General features: G+C 48.4%; 1 pseudogene; it reads right to left on the reverse strand.

The window, feature by feature from the left end:
- Positions 1-1,558: 1,558 nt before the first annotated feature.
- On the reverse strand, positions 1,559-12,702 carry LOC121288416 (annotated as a pseudogene).
- Between the last annotated feature and the right edge of the window lie 634 nt (positions 12,703-13,336).

A 13,336-nucleotide genomic window follows, 5' to 3' on the forward strand; every position in this document is an offset into this window, starting at 1 on the left:
TGCTGCTGATGTCGCTGCTGCTATTTCTGCTGTTAATGCTGCTGCTGTGGTTCACCTTGCTTCTTTTGCTCCTGCTGTTGGTGCTTTTGCTGTTTCTGCAATTGATGCTGCAGTAATGTTCCTATGGTTGCTGTTGTTGCTGCTGCTGCTGTTGCTGCTGTTGTTGCTATTCCTGCTGCATCTTTTGTTCCACTTCCTGGTTTTGCAGCTTTGGCTGTTATTGTTGCTCTTGCTGTTGCTGCTGATGCTGTTGCTGCTGCTGTTGCTCTTGTTGCTGTTCCTGTTGCTGTTGTTATTGCTGTTCCTGTTGTCACAATTGCTGCTGCTGCTGTTATGCTGCTGTTGCTGTTGCTGCTGTTGCTGTTACAATTCTTTTAGCTCATGTTGCTGCTGTTGTTGCTACTGTTCCGATTGCTGCTAATGCTGTTGCTGCTGTTCCTGTTGCTGTTATTCCTGCTGCTGTTGCTATTCCTGCTGCTGTTGCTGTTCCTGTTGCTGTTCCTGCTATTGTTGCTCCTGCTACAATTGCTGCGGTTGTTGCTCCTAATGCTGTTGCTGTTCCTGTTGCTGCTGTTGCTGCTGTCGTTGCTGTCGTTGCTGTTCCTGCTGCAACTTTTGTTCCTCTTGCTGGTGTTGCATCTTTGGCTGTTATTGTTGCTCTTGCTGTTGCTGCTGGTGCTGCTGCTGTTGCTGCTGCTGCTGCTACAATCGCTGCTGCTATTTTTGGTATTCAAGTTGCTGTTATTGCTGATGCTGTTGCTGCTGTTCCGGCTGCAGCTGCTGTTGCTGTTGCTGTTGCTGCTGCTGTTGCTGCTGCAGCTTTTCTTGCTTTTGCTGTTTCTGCTGTTGCTGTTTCAGCTGTTGATGCTGCTGTTGCTGTTCCTATTGTTACTGTTGCTGCTGCTGCTTTTGTGGCTGCTGTTATTGCTGTTCCTGTTGCTGCTGTTGTTCCAGTTGCTGCTGTTGCAGCTTTGGCTGTTATTGTTGCTCTTGCTGTTGCTGCTGATGCTGTTGCTGCTGTTGCTGCTGTTCCTGTTGCTGCTGTTGTTGCTGTTCGTGTTGATGCTGCAGATTTGACTGTTATTGTTGCTCTTGCTTTTGCTGCTGCTGTAGCTGCACCTGTTGCTTCTGTTGCTGTTGCTGCTGCTGTTGCTGCTGCAGCTTTTCTTGCTTTTGCTGTTTCTGCTGTTGCTGTTTCAGCTGTTGCTGCTGCTGTTGCTCTTCCTGCTGCTCTTGCTGTTCCTGCTGTTGTTGCTACTGCTACAATTGCTGCGGTTGTTGCTCCTAATGCTGTTGCTGTTCCTGTTCCTGCTGTTGCTGCTGCTGTTGCTTCTGTAGATGCTGTTCCTATTGCTGCTGTTATTGTTGCTTTTCCTATTGCTGCTGATGCTGTCGCTGTTGCTGTTGCTGTCGCTTCTGCTGTTGCTCTTGTTGCTGCTGTTGCTGCTGCTATTTCTGCTGTTAATGCTGCTGCTCTGGTTCCACTTGCTGCTGTTGCTCCTGCTGTTGGTGCTTTTGCTGTTTTGCGATTGATGCTGCTGTAATTTTCCTATTGTTGCTGTTGTTGCTGCTTCTGCTTTTGCTGCTGCTGTTGTTGCTGTTGCTGCTGCAGCTTTTTTTCCTCTTGCTGGTGTTGGTTCTTTGGCTGTTATTGTTGCTCTTGCTGTTGCTGCTGATGCTGTTGCTGTTGCTGCTGCTGTTGCTCTTGTTGCTGTTCCTGTTGCTGTTGCTATTGCTGTTCCTGTTGCAGTTGCTGCTGCTGCTGTTATGCTGCTGTTGCTGTTGCTGCTGCTGCTGTTACGATTCCTTTTGCTCATGTTGCTGCTGTTGTTGCTGCTGTTCCTATTGCTGCTAATGCTGTTGCTGCTGTTCCTGTTGCTGTGGTTCCTGCTGCTGTTGCTGTTCCTGTTGCTGTTGCTGTTCCTGTTGCTGTTCCGGCTGTTGATGCTACTGCTACAATTGCTGCGGTTGTTGCTCCTAATGCTGTTGCTGTTCCTGTTGCTGCTGTTGCTGCTGTTGTTGCTGCTGTAGATGTTGTTCCTATTGATGCTGTTATTGTTGCTTTTCCAATTGTTGCTTATGCTGTCGCTGTTGCTGTTGCTGCTGTTGCTGTCACCACTGTGGTTGCTCTTGTTGCTGCTGTTGCTGCTGCTGTTGCAGCTGCTGCTGCTACAATTGATGCTGCTGTTTTTGCTGTTCCTATTGTTATTATTGCTGATGTTATTGCTGCTGTTGTTACTGTTCCTGTTGCTGCTGTTCCAGCTGCAGCTGCTGTTGCTGTTGTTCTTGCTGCGGATGTCGCTGTTGCAATTTCTGCTGTTAATGCTGCTGCTGTGGGTCAACTTGCTGCTGTTGCTCCTGCTGTTTTTGCTGTTGCTGTTTCTGCAATTGATGCTGCGGTAATGTTCATATTGTTGCTGTTGTTGCTGCTGCTGTTTTTTATGCTATTCCTGCTGCAGCGTTTGTTCCTCTTCCTGGTGTTGCAGCTTTGGCTGTTATTGTTGCTCTTGCTGTTGCTGCTGATGCTGTTGCTGCTGCTGTTGCTCTTGTTGCTGTTCCTGTTGCTGTTGTTATTGCTGTTCCTGTTGTCACAATTGCTGCTGCTGCTGTTATGCTGCTGTTGCTGCTGCTGCTGTTGCTGTTACGATTCTTTTAGCTCATTTTGCTGCTGTTGTTGCTACTGTTCCGATTGCTGCTAATGCTGTTGCTGCTGTTCCTGTTGCTGTTATTCCTGCTGCTGTTGCTATTCCTGCTGCTGTTGCTGTTCCTGTTGCTGTTCCTGCTATTGTTGCTCCTGCTACAATTGCTGCGGTTGTTGCTCCTAATGCTGTTGCTGTTCCTGTTGCTGCTGTTGCTGCTGTCGTTGCTGTTCCTGCTGCAGCTTTTGTTCCTCTTGCTGGTGTTGCATCTTTGGCTGTTATTGTTGCTCTTGCTGTTGCTGCTGATGATGTTGCTGTTGCTGCTGCTGTTGCTCTTGTCGCTGTTCCTGTTGCTGTTGTTATTGCTTTTCCTGTTGTTGCAATTGCTGCTGCTGTTATGCTGCTGTTGCTGTCGCTGCTGCTGCTGTTACGATTCTTTTTGCTCATGTTGCTGCTGTTGTTGCTACTGTTCCTATTGCTGCTAATGCTGTTGCTGCTGTTCCTGTTGCTGTTGTTCCTGCTGCTGTTGCTGTTCCTGCTGCTGTTGCTGTTCCTGTTGCTGTTCCTGCTGTTATTGCTACTGCTACAATTGCCGTAGTTGTTGCTCCTAATGCTGTTGCTGTTCCTGCTGCTGCTGTTGCTGCTGTTGCTGCTGTTGTTGCTGCTGTAGATGCTGTTCCTATTGCTGCTGTTCCCATAGCTGCTGTTCCTGTAGCTGCTGCTGTTGCTGCTGTTGTTTTTGCATGTGTTGATCCTGTTGCTGCTGTTGCTTCTGCTGTTGCTGTTCCTATTGCTGCTGTTGCTGCTGTTGTTCCTGTTCCTATTGCTCCTTTTCCTGTTGCTGCTGTTGCCGTTCTTTTTGCTGTTGTTGCTTCTGTTGTTGCTGCTTTTGCTGTTGCTGCTGATGCTGTTGCTGTTGCTGCTGCTGTTGCTACTGTTCCTGTTGCAGTTATTGCTGCTGCTGCTGAAGTTCCTGCTGTTGTTGCTACTGCTATTATTGCAGCGGTTGTTGCTCCTAATGCTGTTGCTGTTCCTGTTGCTGCTGTTGCTGCTGCTGATTCTGTTCCTATTGCTGCTGTTTCTGTTGCAGTTGCTGCTGGTGCTGCTGCTGTTGCAGCTTTTGATGCTACAATCGCTGCTGCTGTTTCTGGTGTTCAAGTTGCTGTTATTGCTGATGCTGTTGCTGCTGTTCCGGCTGCAGCTGCTGTTGCTGTTGCTGTTGCTGCTGCTGTTGCTGCTGCAGCTTTTCTTGCTTTTGCTGTTTCTGCTGTTGCTGTTTCAGCTGTTGATGCTGCTGTTGCTGTTCCTATTGTTACTGTTGTTGCTGCTGCTTTTGTGGCTGCTGTTATTGCTGTTCCTGTTGCTGCTGTTGTTCCAGTTGCTGCTGTTGCAGCTTTGGCTGTTATTGTTGCTCTTGCTGTTGCTGCTGATGCTGTTGCTGCTGTTGCTGCTGTTCCTGTTGCTGCTGTTGTTGCTGTTGGTGTTGTTGCTGCAGATTTGACTGTTATTGTTGCTCTTGCTGTTGCTGCTGCTGTAGCTGCACCTGTTGCTTCTGTTGCTGTTGCTGCTGTTGTAGCTGCACCTGTTGCTGGTGTTGCTGTTGCTGTGCCCGCTGCTGTTGTTGTTCCTGCTTCTGCTGTTGCTGTTGCTGTTGTGTTGTTTTTGCTGTTACTATTGCTGCGGTTGTTGCTGCTATTGCTTTTTCAGTTGCTATTGCTGCTGCTGTTCCTGTAGCTGCTGCTGTTGCAACTGTTGATGCTGCTGTTGCTTATCCTTTTGCTGCTGTTGCTGCTGTTGTTCCTGTTCCTCTTGCTGCTGCTGCTGCTGTTCCTGCTGTTAAGCTGCTGTTGCTGTTGCTGATGCTGTTGCTGTCACTGCTGTTCCTGTTGCTGCTGCTGTAGCTGCACCTGTTGCTGCTGTTGCTGTTGCTGTCCCTGCTGCTGTTGCTGTTCCTGCTTCTGCTGTTGCTGTTGTGTTGTTGTTGCTGTTGCTGTTGCTGCTGTTCCTGTTGCTGCTGCTGTTGCTGCGCCTGTTTCTGCTTTTGCTGTTGTTGTGCCTGCTGTTGTTGCAGTTCCTGCTTCTTCTGTTGCTATTGCTGTTGTGTTTTTGCTGCTGCTGTTGCTGTTGTTGTTGCTGTTCCTGTTGCTGCTATTCCTGTTGCAACTGCTGCTGCTGTTGCTGTTGCTGCTCATACTGTTGCTGCTGCTATTGCTGCTGTTGCTACTCCTGTTGCTGCTTTTGCTGCTGCTGTTGCTGTTGTTGCTGTTGCTGTTGTTGCTGTTCCTTTTGCTGTTGTTGCTGCTGCTGTTGCTCTTCCTGCTGCTCTTGCTGTTCCTGCTGTTGTTGCTACTGCAACAATTGCTGCGGCTGTTGCTCCTAATGCTGTTGCTCTTCCTGTTGCTGCTGTTACTGCTGCTTTTGCTGCTGTTGTTGCTGTTCCTGCTGCAGCTTTTTTTCCTCTTGCTGGTGTTGGTTCTTTGGCTGTTATTGTTGCTCTTGCTGTTGCTGCTGATGCTGTTGCTGTTGCTGCTGCTGTTGCTCTTGTTGCTGTTCCTGTTGCTGTTGCTATTGCTGTTCCTGTTGTTGCAGTTGCTGCTGCTGCTGTTATGCTGCTGTTGCTGTTGCTGCTGCTGCTGTTACGATTCTTTTAGCTCATGTTGCTGCTGTTGTTGCTGCTGTTCCTATTGCTGCTAATGCTGTTGCTGCTGTTCCTATTGCTGCTAATGCTGTTGCTGCTGTTCCTGTTGCTGTGGTTCCTGCTGCTGTTGCTGTTCCTGCTGCTGTTGCTGTTCCTGTTGCTGTTCCGGCTGTTGTTGCTACTGCTACAATTTTGCGGTTGTTGCTCCTAATGCTGTTGCTGTTCCTGTTGCTGCTGTTGCTGCTGTTGTTGCTGCTGTAGATGTTGTTCCTATTGATGCTGTTATTGTTGCTTTTCCTATTATTGCTGAAGCTGTCACTGTTGCTGTTGCTGCTGTTGCTGTCGCCACTGCATTGCTCTTGTCGCTGCTGTTTCTGCTGCTGTTGCAGCTGTCGCTGCTACAATTGATGCTGCTATTTTTGCTGTTCCTATTGTTATTATTGCTGATGTTATTGCTGCTGTTGTTACTGTGCCTGTTCCTGCAGTTCCAGCTGCAGCTGCTGTTGCTGTTGTTCTTGTTGCTGATGTCGCTGTTGCTATTTCTGCTGTTAATGCTGCTGCTGTGGTTCCACTTGCTGTGGTTTCTCCTGCTGTTGCTGCTGTTGATTTTTCTGCGATTGATGCTGCTGTAATGTTCCTATTGTTGCTGTTGTTGCTGCTGCTGCTGTTGCTGCTGTTGTTGCTGTTCCAGCTGCAGCTTTTATTCCTCTTGCTGGTGTTGCAGCTTTGGCTGTTATTTTTGCTGTTGCTGCTGCTGCTGATGCTGTTGCTGTTGCTGCTGCTGTTGCTCTTGTTGCTGTTCCTGTTGCTGTTGCTGTTGCTGTTCTTGTTGCTGTTCCGGCTGTTGTTGCTACTGCTACAATTGCTGCGGTTGTTGCTCCTAATGCTGTTGCTGTACCTGTTGCTACTGTTGCTGCTGTTGTTGCTGCTGTAGATTTTCCTACTGCAGCTGTTATTGTTGCTTTTCCCATTGTTGCTTATGCTGTCACTGTTGCTGTTGCTGCTGTTGCTGTCGACACTGCGGTTGCTCTTGTTGCTGCTGTTGCTGCTGCTGTTGCAGCTGCTGCTGCTACAATTGATGCTGCCGTTTTTGCTGTTCCTATTGTTATTATTGCTGATGTTATTGCTGCTGTTGTTACTGTTCCTGTTGCTGCTGTTCCAGGTGCAGCTGCTGTTGCTGTTGTTCTTGCTGCTGATGTCGCTGCTGCTATTTCTGCTGTTAATGCTGCTGCTGTGGTTCACCTTGCTTCTTTTGCTCCTGCTGTTGGTGCTTTTGCTGTTTCTGCAATTGATGCTGCAGTAATGTTCCTATGGTTGCTGTTGTTGCTGCTGCTGCTGTTGCTGCTGTTGTTGCTATTCCTGCTGCATCTTTTGTTCCACTTCCTGGTTTTGCAGCTTTGGCAGTTATTGTTGCTCTTGCTGTTGCTGCTGGTGCTGCTGCTGTTGCTCTTGTTGCTGTTCCTGTTGCTGTTGTTATTGCTGTTCCTGTTGTCACAATTGCTGCTGCTGCTGTTATGCTGCTGTTGCTGTTGCTGCTGTTGCTGTTACAATTCTTTTAGCTCATGTTGCTGCTGTTGTTGCTACTGTTCCGATTGCTGCTAATGCTGTTGCTGCTGTTCCTGTTGCTGTTATTCCTGCTGCTGTTGCTATTCCTGCTGCTGTTGCTGTTCCTGTTGCTGTTCCTGCTATTGTTGCTCCTGCTACAATTGCTGCGGTTGTTGCTCCTAATGCTGTTGCTGTTCCTGTTGCTGCTGTTGCTGCTGTCGTTGCTGTCGTTGCTGTTCCTGCTGCAACTTTTGTTCCTCTTGCTGGTGTTGCATCTTTGGCTGTTATTGTTGCTCTTGCTGTTGCTGCTGGTGCTGCTGCTGTTGCTGCTGCTGCTGCTACAATCGCTGCTGCTATTTTTGGTATTCAAGTTGCTGTTATTGCTGATGCTGTTGCTGCTGTTCCGGCTGCAGCTGCTGTTGCTGTTGCTGTTGCTGCTGCTGTTGCTGCTGCAGCTTTTCTTGCTTTTGCTGTTTCTGCTGTTGCTGTTTCAGCTGTTGATGCTGCTGTTGCTGTTCCTATTGTTACTGTTGCTGCTGCTGCTTTTGTGGCTGCTGTTATTGCTGTTCCTGTTGCTGCTGTTGTTCCAGTTGCTGCTGTTGCAGCTTTGGCTGTTATTGTTGCTCTTGCTGTTGCTGCTGATGCTGTTGCTGCTGTTGCTGCTGTTCCTGTTGCTGCTGTTGTTGCTGTTCGTGTTGATGCTGCAGATTTGACTGTTATTGTTGCTCTTGCTTTTGCTGCTGCTGTAGCTGCACCTGTTGCTTCTGTTGCTGTTGCTGCTGCTGTTGCTGCTGCAGCTTTTCTTGCTTTTGCTGTTTCTGCTGTTGCTGTTTCAGCTGTTGCTGCTGCTGTTGCTCTTCCTGCTGCTCTTGCTGTTCCTGCTGTTGTTGCTACTGCTACAATTGCTGCGGTTGTTGCTCCTAATGCTGTTGCTGTTCCTGTTCCTGCTGTTGCTGCTGCTGTTGCTTCTGTAGATGCTGTTCCTATTGCTGCTGTTATTGTTGCTTTTCCTATTGCTGCTGATGCTGTCGCTGTTGCTGTTGCTGTCGCTTCTGCTGTTGCTCTTGTTGCTGCTGTTGCTGCTGCTATTTCTGCTGTTAATGCTGCTGCTCTGGTTCCACTTGCTGCTGTTGCTCCTGCTGTTGGTGCTTTTGCTGTTTTGCGATTGATGCTGCTGTAATTTTCCTATTGTTGCTGTTGTTGCTGCTTCTGCTTTTGCTGCTGCTGTTGTTGCTGTTGCTGCTGCAGCTTTTGTTCCTCTTGCTGGTGTTGGTTCTTTGGCTGTTATTGTTGCTCTTGCTGTTGCTGCTGATGCTGTTGCTGTTGCTGCTGCTGTTGCTCTTGTTGCTGTTCCTGTTGCTGTTGCTATTGCTGTTCCTGTTGCAGTTGCTGCGGCTGCTGTTATGCTGCTGTTGCTGTTGCTGCTGCTGCTGTTACGATTCCTTTTGCTCATGTTGCTGCTGTTGTTGCTGCTGTTCCTATTGCTGCTAATGCTGTTGCTGCTGTTCCTGTTGCTGTGGTTCCTGCTGCTGTTGCTGTTCCTGTTGCTGTTGCTGTTCCTGTTGCTGTTCCGGCTGTTGATGCTACTGCTACAATTGCTGCGGTTGTTGCTCCTAATGCTGTTGCTGTTCCTGTTGCTGCTGTTGCTGCTGTTGTTGCTGCTGTAGATGTTGTTCCTATTGATGCTGTTATTGTTGCTTTTCCAATTGTTGCTTATGCTGTCGCTGTTGCTGTTGCTGCTGTTGCTGTCACCACTGTGGTTGCTCTTGTTGCTGCTGTTGCTGCTGCTGTTGCAGCTGCTGCTGCTACAATTGATGCTGCTGTTTTTGCTGTTCCTATTGTTATTATTGCTGATGTTATTGCTGCTGTTGTTACTGTTCCTGTTGCTGCTGTTCCAGCTGCAGCTGCTGTTGCTGTTGTTCTTGCTGCGGATGTCGCTGTTGCAATTTCTGCTGTTAATGCTGCTGCTGTGGGTCAACTTGCTGCTGTTGCTCCTGCTGTTGTTGCTGTTGCTGTTTCTGCAATTGATGCTGCGGTAATGTTCATATTGTTGCTGTTGTTGCTGCTGCTGCTATTGTTGCTATTCCTGCTGCAGCGTTTGTTCCTCTTCCTGGTGTTGCAGCTTTGGCTGTTATTGTTGCTCTTGCTGTTGCTGCTGATGCTGTTGCTGCTGCTGTTGCTCTTGTTGCTGTTCCTGTTGCTGTTGTTATTGCTGTTCCTGTTGTCACAATTGCTGCTGCTGCTGTTATGCTGCTGTTGCTGCTGCTGCTGTTGCTGTTACGATTCTTTTAGCTCATTTTGCTGCTGTTGTTGCTACTGTTCCGATTGCTGCTAATGCTGTTGCTGCTGTTCCTGTTGCTGTTGTTCCTGCTGCTGTTGCTATTCCTGCTGCTGTTGCTGTTCCTGTTGCTGTTCCTGCTATTGTTGCTCCTGCTACAATTGCTGCGGTTGTTGCTCCTAATGCTGTTGCTGTTCCTGTTGCTGCTGTTGCTGCTGTCGTTGCTGTTCCTGCTGCAGCTTTTGTTCCTCTTGCTGGTGTTGCATCTTTGGCTGTTATTGTTGCTCTTGCTGTTGCTGCTGATGCTGTTGCTGTTGCTGCTGCTGTTGCTCTTGTTGCTGTTCCTGTTGCTGTTGTTATTGCTTTTCCTGTTGTTGCAATTGCTGCTGCTGTTATGCTGCTGTTGCTGTCGCTGCTGCTGCTGTTACGATTCTTTTTGCTCATGTTGCTGCTGTTGTTGCTACTGTTCCTATTGCTGCTAGTGCTGTTGCTGCTGTTCCTGTTGCTGTTGATCCTGCTGCTGTTGCTGTTCCTGCTGCTGTTGCTGTTCCTGTTGCTGTTCCTGCTGTTATTGCTACTGCTACAATTGCCGTAGTTGTTGCTCCTAATGCTGTTGCTGTTCCTGCTGCTGCTGTTGCTGCTGTTGCTGCTGTTGTTGCTGCTGTAGATGCTGTTCCTATTGCTGCTGTTCCCATAGCTGCTGTTCCTGTAGCTGCTGCTGTTGCTGCTGTTGTTTTTGCATGTGCTGATCCTGTTGCTGCTGTTGCTTCTGCTGTTGCTGTTCCTATTGCTGCTGTTGCTGCTGTTGTTCCTGTTCCTATTGCTCCTTTTCCTGTTGCTGCTGTTGCTGTTCTTTTTGCTGTTGTTGCTTCTGTTGTTGCTGATTTTGCTGTTGCTGCTGATGCTGTTGCTGTTGCTGCTGCTGTTGCTACTGTTCCTGTTGCAGTTATTGCTGCTGCTGCTGAAGTTCCTGCTGTTATTGCTACTGCTATTATTGCAGCGGTTGTTGCTCCTAATGCTGTTGCTGTTCCTGTTGCTGCTGTTGCTGCTGCTGATTCTGTTCCTATTGCTGCTGTTTCTGTTGCAGTTGCTGCTGGTGCTGCTGCTGTTGCAGCTTTTGATGCTACAATCGCTGCTGCTGTTTTTGGTGTTCAAGTTGCTGTTATTGCTGATGCTGTTGCTGCTGTTCCGGCTGCAGCTGCTGTTGCTGTTGCTGTTGCTGCTGCTGTTGCTGCTGCAGCTTTTCTTGCTTTTGCTGTTTCTGCTGTTGCTGTTTCAGCTGTTGATGCTGCTGTTGCTGTTCCTATTGTTACTGTTGTTGCTGCTGCTTTTGTGGCTGCTGTTATTGCTGTTCCTGTTGCTGCTGTTGTTCCAGTTGCTGCTGTTGCAGCTTTGGCTGTTATTGTTGCTCTTGCTGTTGCTGCTGATGCTGTTGCTGCTGTTGCTGCTGTTCCTGTTGCTGCTGTTGTTGCTGTTGGTGTTGTTGCTGCAGATTTGACTGTTATTGTTGCTCTTGCTGTTGCTGCTGCTGTAGCTGCACCTGTTGCTTCTGTTGCTGTTGCTGCTGTTGTAGCTGCACCTGTTGCTGGTGTTGCTGTTGCTGTGCCCGCTGCTGTTGTTGTTCCTGCTTCTGCTGTTGCTGTTGCTGTTGTGTTGTTTTTGCTGTTACTATTGCTGCGGTTGTTGCTGCTATTGCTTTTTCAGTTGCTATTGCTGCTGCTGTTCCTGTAGCTGCTGCTGTTGCAACTGTTGATGCTGCTGTTGCTTATCCTTTTGCTGCTGTTGCTGCTGTTGTTCCTGTTCCTCTTGCTGCTGCTGCTGCTGTTCCTGCTGTTAAGCTGCTGTTGCTGTTGCTGATGCTGTTGCTGTCACTGCTGTTCCTGTTGCTGCTGCTGTAGCTGCACCTGTTGCTGCTGTTGCTGTTGCTGTCCCTGCTGCTGTTGCTGTTCCTGCTTCTGCTGTTGCTGTTGTGTTGTTGTTGCTGTTGCTGTTGCTGCTGTTCCTGTTGCTGCTGCTGTTGCTGCGCCTGTTTCTGCTTTTGCTGTTGTTGTGCCTGCTGTTGTTGCAGTTCCTGCTTCTTCTGTTGCTATTGCTGTTGTGTTTTTGCTGCTGCTGTTGCTGTTGTTGTTGCTGTTCCTGTTGCTGCTATTCCTGTTGCAACTGCTGTTGCTGTTGCTGTTGCTGCTCATACTGTTGCTGCTGCTATTGCTGCTGTTGCTACTCCTGTTGCTGCTTTTGCTGCTGCTGTTGCTGTTGTTGCTGTTGCTGTTGTTGCTGTTCCTTTTGCTGTTGTTGCTGCTGCTGTTGCTCTTCCTGCTGCTCTTGCTGTTCCTGCCGTTGTTGCTACTGCGACAATTGCTGCGGCTGTTGCTCCTAATGCTGTTGCTCTTCCTGTTGCTGCTGCTACTGCTGCTTTTGCAGCTGTTGTTGCTGTTCCTGCTGCAGCTTTTTTTCCTCTTGCTGGTGTTGGTTCTTTGGCTGTTATTGCTCTTGCTGTTGCTGCTGATGCTGTTGCTGTTGCTGCTGCTGTTGCTCTTGTTGCTGTTCCTGTTGCTGTTGCTATTGCTGTTCCTGTTGTTGCAGTTGCTGCTGCTGCTGTTATGCTGCTGTTGCTGTTGCTGCTGCTGCTGTTACGATTCTTTTAGCTCATGTTGCTGCTGTTGTTGCTGCTGTTCCTATTGCTGCTAATGCTGTGCTGCTGTTCCTATTGCTGCTAATGCTGTTGCTGCTGTTCCTGTTGCTGTGGTTCCTGCTGCTGTTGCTGTTCCTGCTGCTGTTGCTGTTCCTGTTGCTGTTCCGGCTGTTGTTGCTACTGCTACAATTTTGCGGTTGTTGCTCCTAATGCTGTTGCTGTTCCTGTTGCTGCTGTTGCTGCTGTTGTTGCTGCTGTAGATGTTGTTCCTATTGATGCTGTTATTGTTGCTTTTCCTATTATTGCTGAAGCTGTCACTGTTGCTGTTGCTGCTGTTGCTGTCGCCACTGCATTGCTCTTGTTGCTGCTGTTTCTTCTGCTGTTGCAGCTGCTGCTGCTACAATTGATGCTGCTATTTTTGCTGTTCCTATTGTTATTATTGCTGATGTTATTGCTGCTGTTGTTACTGTGCCTGTTCCTGCAGTTCCAGCTGCAGCTGCTGTTGCTGTTGTTCTTGTTGCTGATGTCGCTGTTGCTATTTCTGCTGTTAATGCTGCTGCTGTGGTTCCACTTGCTGTGGTTTCTCCTGCTGTTGCTGCTGTTGATTTTTCTGCGATTGATGCTGCTGTAATGTTCCTATTGTTGCTGTTGTTGCTGCTGCTGCTGTTGCTGCTGTTGTTGCTGTTCCAGCTGCAGCTTTTATTCCTCTTGCTGGTGTTGCAGCTTTGGCTGTTATTTTTGCTGTTGCTGCTGCTGCTGATGCTGTTGCTGTTGCTGCTGCTGTTGCTCTTGTTGCTGTTCCTGTTGCTGTTGCTGTTGCTGTTCTTGTTGCTGTTCCGGCTGTTGTTGCTACTGCTACAATTGCTGCGGTTGTTGCTCCTAATGCTGTTGCTGTACCTGTTGCTACTGTTGCTGCTGTTGTTGCTGCTGTAGATTTTCCTACTGCAGCTGTTATTGTTGCTTTTCCCATTGTTGCTTATGCTGTCACTGTTGCTGTTGCTGCTGTTGCTGTCGACACTGCGGTTGCTCTTGTTGCTGCTGTTGCTGCTGCTGTTGCAGCTGCTGCTGCTACAATTGATGCTGCCGTTTTTGCTGTTCCTATTGTTATTATTGCTGATGTTATTGCTGCTGTTGTTACTGTTCCTGTTGCTGCTGTTCCAGGTGCAGCTGCTGTTGCTGTTGTTCTTGCTGCTGATGTCGCTGCTGCTATTTCTGCTGTTAATGCTGCTGCTGTGGTTCACCTTGCTTCTTTTGCTCCTGCTGTTGGTGCTTTTGCTGTTTCTGCAATTGATGCTGCAGTAATGTTCCTATGGTTGCTGTTGTTGCTGCTGCTGCTGTTGCTGCTGTTGTTGCTATTCCTGCTGCATCTTTTGTTCCACTTCCTGGTTTTGCAGCTTTGGCAGTTATTGTTGCTCTTGCTGTTGCTGCTGCTGTTGCTCTTGTTGCTGTTCCTGTTGCTGTTGTTATTGCTGTTCCTGTTGTCACAATTGCTGCTGCTGCTGTTATGCTGCTGTTGCTGTTGCTGCTGTTGCTGTTACAATTCTTTTAGCTCATGTTGCTGCTGTTGTTGCTACTGTTCCGATTGCTGCTAATGCTGTTGCTGC

This window comes from Carcharodon carcharias, chromosome 15 (genome assembly GCF_017639515.1).
Source record: "Carcharodon carcharias isolate sCarCar2 chromosome 15, sCarCar2.pri, whole genome shotgun sequence".
Classification (NCBI taxonomy): domain Eukaryota; kingdom Metazoa; phylum Chordata; class Chondrichthyes; order Lamniformes; family Lamnidae; genus Carcharodon; species Carcharodon carcharias.